This window comes from Mixophyes fleayi, chromosome 3 (genome assembly GCF_038048845.1).
Source record: "Mixophyes fleayi isolate aMixFle1 chromosome 3, aMixFle1.hap1, whole genome shotgun sequence".
NCBI classification, from domain to species: domain Eukaryota; kingdom Metazoa; phylum Chordata; class Amphibia; order Anura; family Limnodynastidae; genus Mixophyes; species Mixophyes fleayi.
In genome coordinates this window covers 59017525-59028608 of record NC_134404.1, presented here as the reverse complement: position 1 = coordinate 59028608, position 11084 = coordinate 59017525, and positions in this window count along the sequence as shown.

Below are 11084 nucleotides of genomic sequence, written 5' to 3'. Positions count from 1 at the left end.
TACTGAGGTTATTTTATTCGCATTTCACAAATATGCTGTGTCTGTTGAACAAAGACTTATTTTTAAACTAATTCTCTGCAGCTCCCTGGGCTTCCTTTCATTCAGGGAAATGCTTGATGACATCACTCTGGCCAGGGATAGAAAGTTACCCATTTTGCCCACTTCATATGACATAGCAGAAATTAATTAAAGTATACCAGCCACTTACACAGTAGAGGTAACCATGTATTATGGGCTAACCCCAAGGGAGAATTGTAAGACAGTATGTCCTGGGGGATTCTTATGAGAGAGCCCTATGGGGCTATTAAAGGAGTACTCCAAGTTAATATTAAAATTAAATGGCATGCTTTTTATTAGTTGAGCCCAAAAGAATTACACACTAAAAATGTTTTTCCTGGCAAATGTGCTGTGCGATGGCACTGGCAAAAGAGTTGCATGTGTAGCCTAGGTGAGTACAATGTCGCAGTCCAGTAGGAAACTGCAAGACGAGAGCTTGAGTTTCCTATAGGTCCACAGGGTCACATCAGTGGCAAATCTATTCAATTTGTTAATACTATTAACCAGTTAAATACGATGGGAACTGTAGACCCGAAATACTCCCAAAGCAGCAGGATAGTTTTAAAGCACTGCGGTGCATAGAACAAAGATATAATTGATGTCTGAACTAATTTCTATCCATCAACTTTTGACATTTAATTATGTTAAAAACCCTAGTCATGAATGGGTTTTCACCTCTCTGGAAATTGGTCCTATCTGGACAGGTTGCTGGGTTACTCTGGTTCCTGGAACAAACGGCGATTACATCCAGATGCCCTCTTGCAAACCTCACTCACCTGAGCACCAGAAGAGGAATGTTTGTTGATTAGTGATTGTGTGTATCCCTGTAACAGTGTAACCAGCCCTGCCTAGCTTGGTGGTGGTTGCAACTTTTGTGGATGGAGCCCATGCTGTTTCCTCCCCCACTTTAGTAGTAGCCAGGAAAAGTTTTGAGTGCTGGTGCTGATTTCAGTTTGGTGGTGGGTGGGCTATGTTGTTTTCTTCTTTTTTATACTGTTTTATACCGTTTAATTGCCAATCGCCAGCATGTTGATGATGGTGAGCCAGTCATGATCAATGTCATGGTTGTGATGATGACTGGTGTATCTAGTATGTGGCCACATCAAGATATATTTTCAGCGTATTTTGAGCTGCGTGTATCTTAAGATATGTAGAACTCAAAATACACACAATAGGCTGTAGTTTTGCAGCTATAGTTTTAAGTGTACATCCGGACAGCAAAATTGCAGCCGTCTCTAAATCAGGCACTATGGGCTAGATTTACTAAGCTGCGGGTTTGAAAAAGTGGGGATGTTGCCTATAGCAACCAATCAGATTCTAGCTGTCATTTTGTAGAAAGTACTAAATAAATGAAAGATAGAATCTGATTGGTCGCTATAGGCAACATCCCCACTTTTTCAAACCCGCAGCTTAGTAAATCTAGCCCTATGTGTTAAGGTCTTAGGAAGATATACAGGAAACCGGAATATGTTTCTTAATTTTTTAGTAAATGATCTCTTCTTTGTTACAAATAGTTTCAAATGCATGTCAGCATGGTTCATAGAATAATGGCTAATGTGGGAAAACTGGTTCAGAAGGAAATCCCCCTTGCATCCATCTGAAGGGAGTTACTCTATTTTTACATTAGAACTTTCTTCTTGTAGTAGAGAAATCCATAATTGTAAGGTGTAACGATTGTTTCAGGAGGAGAGCCCTGGGGTGATGGGTACACGTGATAGCCTGGTTTAGGACTAGCCAAACAGAGTCATGGAGTCTAACAGGTCCCCGGATATTCATCAAGAACAGGCAGGATGGACTTTTGTGGCCAGGAACGGGTCGCAAGGTTTTGATCAGCCACTAGGCGTAACACAGTGGAGAGAAGGTGAAATCTGAAAGCGGATCAGCTAGCCGAGGACTGATACACTGGTCAGTAGCAAGGTACAAAATAAGTATGCAGAAGGGAAGTCCAAAAACAAACTGGGATCTGGTACACAGTCAATAGTGCAGTACAAAATCAGGATCTGAGAGATAGTGGTCAAAACAAACAAGGACTGGTACACAATGGATTAACAGGCAGAAACACTATCCAAGAAGGAATCACAAGGGAAGCCGAGGTCAGCAGCAATACATCATAACAGGGAGCCAGTCTGGTTATGAATATCTGTTGCTCTGACACTGCTGCAGTGTCAGAGTGAGCTTTATATACTTTGAATATGCCACCTCCCAGCCACGATCATATGACTGCCCGTGTACACAGAGGCAGAGGAAACAGCAGTACAGGAGTGTGGAGCAGGTACATTTTGTGACAGAAGGCCAGTATATAATTTTTGGCTGTGTTGTAGAAGCTGATAAGATTGCTTATTAGTAAGAACATGTACAGTGGTTCATATACCCTCAACAGTTTCCCTCTACAGATTTTTTATATATCCACACTGTTTTCTGCTGTATGCTTTTACACGCCATTTGGAATGAGAAATTTAACCTGACTCTTCTGTAGGCCACTTTCACCTATGTTGTGAAGCCTCCTCTCTGGCCAACATAAAAGTGCTTGCCAAAATATTGCATTCAAATCATTTGGTAGATACATGTGGCCTGATTTAGAGATAAATATAAAATTGAGACTTTTACATATGGGCCAACATGCGTCCTTACACTTACCGTTCTATAGCTGTATTATGAGTTGCACATAAGATACATGCACTTTAATGCAGCCATCATCTTCATCAGCTGCTGCACTGAACCTCCCTCCCCAAGCGCAAGTGAACACAAGTATAAGATACACTCAACCCAGGCGCTAGTTATACACGTGTGCAGCATGAGAAATCTTACGTGAAATTTAGTTTCAAGCATATTATGTAAACTACACATTTTTAGACTCATTAACATAAGCACTAATAAAGGAAAGAGTATAGTCTTACTGCAAAGAACTATATCCTGTCCAATATCATGCAATATCAGGACAGAGTTTGACAAATTCACTCCCTTGTTCCCAAATTTACACTACTGTGTTAGTCAATCACCATTTACAGAACTGTCTAAGCTTACCTCTCTGAAACTACAGCCATTCTATCTCCTCTACCAAAAATGCACATGCCTCGATCAACGAGGCATGGGCCCTTTTGCATCTCGCACATCATCCATGCTGTTACTTACAAAGCCGGTTACCTCCCTCTCTCCATGTACACAATTCCTTTCACATATCTCTTCTTAAACCTTTAATTCATCTTTCTCCTCCTCCCGTCAAGTCTGTCCTGGGAGATGAGTATGAGGTTGAACATATCTTAGACTTCCGTACCATTCGAGGCAGAACACAGTTCCTGGACCATTGGAAAGGTAACGGCCCAGAAGAGAGATCTTGGGTGGACAAGAAGGATTTACATGCTCCCCATCTTCTCTCCAATTTCCTCAGAGGCCAGTCTGCTAGGCAACGGGATGCCATTCAGCTTCTGGTCAGCAGTCAGTGTCTATGACTGCCGACTACCCGCCCACCTATCAGGGCTTACCTCGGGAGATACATGGGTTTTGGTTATATCCAGCTCCAGCACCTTGTTTGTATCCTGTACCTGTTATGAACGGGCTATCTCCTCTGACCTTCCTTTTGGATTTTGCTTTGGTACCTTGCTGCTAGTTCTGGTTTCCTGATTCCTGGCCTGCCTCTGACTATTCTTCGGATCTCCCTTTGTACCTGGTTGCCTGGTTGATTCTGACCTGGATTGATTGACTACGCTCTGTCCACTCTGTTACTACACCGGTGGCTGACTCAGAGAACCGCGACCTGCGCACCCACTTGCAGCAAAGCCCAAACTCCATTGCGGGGGTCCCTGGTGAACACCGGGGGTGCGTTAGACTCCACGCTTCCTTGCTCAGCAGCGCTAACACCAGCTAGTAACTTTTTCAAAGATCGTGGCATTAGTATCCTTGGAAACCTGCGATCAGTACTTCCCTTCCTCTGCAACTATTCTCCGTGTTAAGCACTGTAATGGATCTGGTATCAGAAAAAGAGTCCAGGTACCAGAGGTGATGGAGTCAGGAACCAAGGTCAGAGCAGGCAGCGTGATTAAACAATCCAAAGTCGATATAACGGAATTCAAGCAGAGATTAACCAAAGACAAGCCAGTACAGTACACAAAAGTACTTTTTGGTGTATTAGTAGTTGTAGTAGTAATTACAGCAAGGTGAGAGCACAGGTACAAATTACAATAACCTGGCAAAGGAAACAGGAAGCTACAGGCATTAAATACTCAAGTGCTTCCTCTAATTGACCAATGATTAGAGTCATTTGAAATTCTTGGCAATAGTCTCAAGAACTGTAAAGAAAATACCCTTCTTAGTCTTGGCATAAAACATTTGGCATTCATCCTGGCTCATAGGCTTAAACATTACCAGGCATGTCATTACCCTAATTTCAGTTACATTCATTATGTATCTATTATATTGTCCTAATTACCGTTTATGCTTCTTGACTCAAGGTAATAAAATGTCAGCTTACATTCACATTCCCCACAACACAATGTAGGGATGCCCTTGGTTCCTGGTCATAGTGCCATTGGCAACACCAGTTAGGTTGAACCCAGGGATCTTATGGTTGACAGTATCAGGAAATGACTCAATCAGCTTGTTTATTGATGGCCCCCTGAAAACTATCACTATACAGCTAACATCAAACCCAATTTATACTCCACATTGCCTTTATTGGAGCTCCTTCAGTGCTTTTGGGCAATACGTGAAGTCGTAAATACATTTGTAAAGAAATCTCCGCAGCTTGCAAGTTGATTGACTTACATTTAAGGTTTACTTATTTGGACCATTATATGCCTTGCATGGGTGTCTGACTAACCTCAAATGTAGAAACGAACAAGTAGAATTATTCTTACTAGCTTAAAGAATTTCTGTTGGGCTTAAAAGGAAGGGGTCTCTAGTTACTTGAATGTGGTGTGCACTGCTTGTAGGTATTGATCACTGACCTCACATCTATCTCTGGTTCTGTAGCTCTTGTTCAGGCTCATGTCCAATCCATACCCCTACAGTCTTTTACGGGCAATCCCAGGTTCCCTTAGTGCCAGTCCCCCAAAGTTAAGAGAAATTTTATCAGATTGTCTTGTTTTCTGAATTTTAATAAATTGATGAGAAGAGACTTCCTTAAATTGATTTGTGGTTCTTCTCCTACTGGACTAGATATCATCTCTGCTATTTACTCTGGGTCATCCAGATCCGTAATGATATCACGATATCACATTGCCCTATATGATGCGATGGAAAAAGGGAAATGGGTTGAGAGCAGAGCCTGGAAAGTGAGCAAAGTGTTGTGAACATTTATCAAAAGTGAGCTACCAGCTTGGTATTATGGAGACATTGTTAAATCTCTTACAAAGATCTTACCTACATTTTACAAAGACTGCACGATTTGTTGCTTCCATATTGACTACTCTGGGACTCCAGTATTTTGAACTACAGTTGCGAAACTGCTCACATCTGTGTTGGGATCCTCCTTTTGGAAATCCACTTCAGTGATGCTTTTAGGGACCAGACCTCAGGGAGTGACCAACCATACTCATAGGCTTAGTTAGCATGCTTGCATGGTATCACACTTACACATTACTGCTATGTGGAAGAAACCTTTGCTGTCAATCACAGCTGTCAAGGACAAAGTGACCTACATAATGTACAACAAACGGATGATAGCAGATGTAACAGATACCAGGGACACCTGTGATAAGATTTAAACACCTTGGATGTCACTTAAGCTCTATGACCTAATTTAGCAGGGATGTCCAGCTCAACAGTAATGTAAATGATCCGCGCATTTATATTTTGACGTTTGGTTTAATAGTGTACGGATACTGGATCTTTGATACAACTTACCCTTGTGTGTATTACCTCCCATTCCTTTTCTATTGTTGTAAAAAAAACTAAAAGGGGGGGTCTGAAAAGTACAAGATCTTAATAAAACTTAAAGTTGGGAGAAAGAAGCCAATCTGTGCTTTGGCACTACCAAATATGATGCTTTTTACATCAATTTGTATTAAGGAGTTAAACAGTTATTTTGTGCCAAACTGAGTTAGTGTAAAACTATAAAGGTTTAAACTACCTCCAGTCTTGAAAGGGTTAATAAAAACCGAATTTGCAAAAGTACTACAAAGCTTTGAGCATATTTCACTTACCCGCTATATAGAATATAACTATACAGCTACTCTGTGACCACTAGCACATTCTATGCTGTTTTTGAATGAATAATTTCTGTTTTAAATAGCTTCAGTAATGTGTTAGTTTTTGGATGGAGGTGGTTGACAGATTGATTGATAGATTGAGATAAACCTGGTGCAAACTGAAAAGACAATGGTGCCCATAGCAATTGGATGTTTGCTTTCATTTTCTAAACTGCACTAGATAGATGACAGTTACAGATGAACTTGCCACTCATATGCACTGGGAAGAATATAGAGAATGGGCATTGCCTATACTGCTCTCAGACGCTTTATCCTGAACCTTGTTTAACCGTGTCAAACCTTAACTGAATATTATCCAGAGCAATGTTTCGGCACGCCTTCAAAGTGCTGCCACTCTCTTCACATAGATCGTCTAAAAAAAAAAAAGATGATTTTAATAGAGGTTATAACAACATGAAATTTTCTTTAAAAAAAAAATCTAAAATAATTAACAACATAAGAAAACAGAATTTTATTTGTCACAACTTAAAAGCCAACACTTTCACAAGGAAAATGTTTGTGAAGCTGACTTCAGACCATTCTTTTTTTCCAATAAAACGGCACTTTTGTGAATTTGTCTCAATGTGTCTAGTATTCAAATGTACCTGTCCCATATATCTTCTAACATTCGTCCTGATCTAATTTGAGGCAAAGCAGCTGTGCACATAAAAATTGGACCAGGGTTACGCTATGTGTGGTCGTGCCACTTTCTCAGGGGGTACGTCTTTCACTTCAGAAACAGAAGGTTGCAACAAACCCCTGTGCCCTCCCTTAAAAACCAACCCTTTGAATGGCCAGTCGCAACAAGTGGCAGGTGCGTATGGCATCCGCTCAGCATGGTGATCGAGGACATATCTCCCAACTTCTCAGCAGTCAAGAGAAACGTGACGATTGGCCGGGGCAGTCCTTTCAAGTCAGGACTCTCCCATCTAATTTGGGACACTTGGGCATTATGCTTTCACCTAGACCCAGTGAAAGTAACCATGTGGTCAATACAATTTCAAGAGTGTATAGACTTATTAAGTTACTTGGCGCAACTTGTATTGCATGCCTCATCTGTGTCATGAGTGCCCAGGGAACTAGTTGTTTGAATATTAGTTTGGTCTACAAAATAGCTACCTTCAATGTGTTCAGGGAACAGTTGCATTGTTTTCTTGACCTTTAACTATCTAAGAACCAGGTCAGATTCGTACATGTTTATATTATTATGCCTTTGACTATGACATAGCCTTTTCTGGTTCAAAGTATTCACAATAGCCAGTATATATTTTTGCAGAGTTAGTGGAGATTATTCCCTATTTTTGTAGCATTTGTCCAGTCTGTTCTTGCACTGTCATCATGTATCCCAGACTTTAATTGTGAAAGGATTTCATATAGCCGGCACTGTTTTATTATCTTGTGTTCAGGTACATCTCATTCTCTAAATCTCAGCAGAAAGCTGCCTCCTGAGAAGCACTTACAAGAAAATAACAACTGACATAAATAAAGAGCATTTTGTACTTTATTAAAAAAAAAACAGCTGAAATTGGATTTCTGCTTTACCTTCTGAGATTCGGGTTTATGAACCTTTTTGTCTGATATGGTCTTAATTCAATTTTTCCTTGAGATTTTTCTCTATCTTATTTTAATTATTTTGCAGGAGAAACTTAATTGTGCAAGCAAGAGCAAGCAGGTAGTGCTCAAGCTATACAACATATATCTATATGATCATGAATAACTGATTCAGTGCCGGAGCTAAACACATGTCATACAACCCAACAGTTAAAAAAGAATTCCACCCAAAACTGTAAATCTAGGATAAGGTGGAGTTCACAAGGCAATCCTGAATTTGACTTACCTGTTCAGTGGTCTGCTACTCTTCTTGTATACTACTACTGGTTGGAGATGTGTTTGTCATCTTGGCAATGTTTAGATACAAAATATCACAAAATACAGCATAATGTACAAAAACAAACAAAGCAGTAACACGACTTTAGTAAGTAGCCATTTGTCCCATGTGGATTCTCTTGCACTGCAAATAAATCAAACATGGAAGAAAATTTGACATGCAGATTATTGATTCCTATGTAATTACCTTGAGAAATATACCATGAAACGACATGATGTATGTTACATTTTTCTCAATTGAAGCTCTGTGATACATTTTCCCATACTCTAAGATGTAAACTATCTTCATAGTTTAGATAATTTGTTTCAGTCCCCACACCAGAATAGTTTAAATCTAAGATATGGGTTGCTATACATCTGTCTAAATTTGATCTCCATGAAAGGCAACTGTGGTACAAGTTATGACCTGGGCCGCCGATAGAGGGGGGTGGGGGGGGGGGAACTAATTACCCGGGCATGCCAGGGGGCCCGGCCCAGGCTTTTACTGCTGACGTTTTTTTGTTGTTTTTTAAAAGAACAACTACTTTTTTCTTCTTTTGTGTGTTTGTTTTTTTTTATCCGTGCGGCTGGGGTTGGAGATGGCTCCGCACCCTTCGTTGGTTGGGGGATCAGGGTAGTTAAAAAAAAAAAAACATACGTGATTGCGGCGCCGGCATCCCTCTTTCCTCCTCCCTGCACCGTTCACACTGAATGTCGGGCGTAACGTCATCAAATCACCCCTGACATTCAGTGTGAACGGAGCAGGGAGGAGCCTGCAAGCAAGTCAGAAGAGAAGAAGTCAGAAGAGAAGAAGAGAAGTAAAGAGGTGAAAGAAGCCGATAGAAAGGTAAGTAAAGGAACGGAGACGAGGAAAGCAGTAAAGCACAGTGTCAGGAAAAAGGGGTGGAGAAAGGCACAGTGTGAATGAAAAAAAGGAAGGAGAGAAAGGCATGGTGTGAATGAAAAAAAGGGGGAAGGCACTGTGTGAATAAAAAAAAGGAAGGAGAGAAAGGCACGGTGTGAATAAAAAAATGGGGTCGGCATGTGTGAATGAAAAATAGGGGGAGAAAGGCACATTGTGAATGAAAAAAGGGGGAGGAGCAGCATGGCACAGTGTGATGAAGGGGGGAAAAGCAGTATGGAGGGTGCAGTGTGATCATAAGGGGGCACAGCGGGATGAGGAAGAAGGGGCACAGTAATGTGTGTGTGATGGCACAGGGGCCTTGTGGCAATGTAGTGTGTGTGAGGCAGGTGGTGGCTAATTAATGGGTGCTATTTTGTTTGTGGGGTGATGGTAGGGCAATTTAGTAATGGGGACTATTAATTTAAGATGGGGTGGTTTGGGGGCTTTTGAATGTGGGGGTGAGTTTGGGGAGAATGAGGTCTCTATTAAATGTGACTATGAATTATTTAAGGGCAGTGATGGTTGCGGGAAATAGGTTTTAAATGTAAATACTATTAATTTATTGCTGGGGCTGTTTGCAGGGAGGGAAATAGGTTAATTAATTAAATGGGAATACTATTATTTTAATGTTGGGGCTGGAAGAAGGCCTAATTATTACTCGCAGGTGATATTGATTTAACTCCGGTGTGGTTTGAATTTTCTAAATGTACCCATTTCTTTTTCCAAATAGGGCCCCCAACATTCCAGGATCCAGACAAGCAGCAACTAAAGAAACCTGCAGCCACAGATGGTGAAAGTGAAAAGAACAGGTAGGAGAGAGCAGGAGAGCCTGTGAAATGTTGTGATTCTATTGGGACAATCCATATACACACTGCATTGTTCATATACTACACTATGGTGCTAGATGTCCTGAAAATCAGGAGTGCACAACAATGCATGTTTTTTTTTTCTGTAGGAGGGTGGCCTAGCGTTTTTCACCTGCTAGCCACACCACAATGATGCATAACCACGCCTCCAATTGTATGAATACACCCATCGCTACTTTTTTTTTTTACCATGCTCAACTACAAGGGGGGCCCCAGGAAGTTGTTGTACCGGGGTTCTGAGTTCCTCTTGGCAGCCCTGGTTAAGACTGCCTTGCAGTGTTGTCTAGAGACCTTATTGAAAAGAGTAGAATCTAGAACTGACTCCGCTTACAGAGCAATTTGCCTATGACAGGGTAATAACAACAGAGTAACAGATTTTTAGATACCATTCCCAGCTTTATCTTCGGCTGATAGCCAATCAACATTTTTTAGGTTTCACCAAGTCATATCATCATTTGTTGCTCTTTTATGGGGAGAATGTATTGACTATATTTAGTTCAAGAATTTAAACTAAAGAAAGTAAGAGTTTTAAAAGGAAGAGAAGCAAACTAGGAGTTAGATTATTCCCGATATGACTAGCTTTTCCTTTCAACAGACAATAGTGTGAGAGCCTTTGCGTATTCTATAAACCAGCACAGAAACAAGCTCCTTGTATAATATATCAGTTGTCAGTGACAAAGGAATCTGTCTGTTTTTTGACAAAACAAATTAGAAAGCAAATCTCACAATAAATCTTTAAAATACAGACCTGTCAAGTGTCACACAATTAGCATGACAATCGCACTTTTTAGAGTGACTTTTATGCACTGACACTGAAAAGCATGACTGTCGTACTTGTGATGGTATGATTATGATCTGTTATCACAGACCCTCTTCCCTTTTATTAAACTACCCCCCACAACACCCTGTTTGGTGATATGCTAAGGGAGGTCTTCTATTGCTCTACAGACTCAATTCTGCTCTTTTTTCTTTCTTTTAGCAATATTGATTTCATGTCAGTGATGAATATGTGAAGCCAAAAGTGTAAACACCCCGCTTCACTCTAGGTAAAGTGCCTTGTAGAATATCATGCATAGTTTGTTAAGCTTGGCCGAGTATGCAAGGAACATAACTTAATTCTGCTCAGTTATTGCTCATGGCATAACTGTTTGGTGGTTGAGTGTGGTTTTAGATGGGTACATTATGGTGGAAGTGAGGCAACATAAC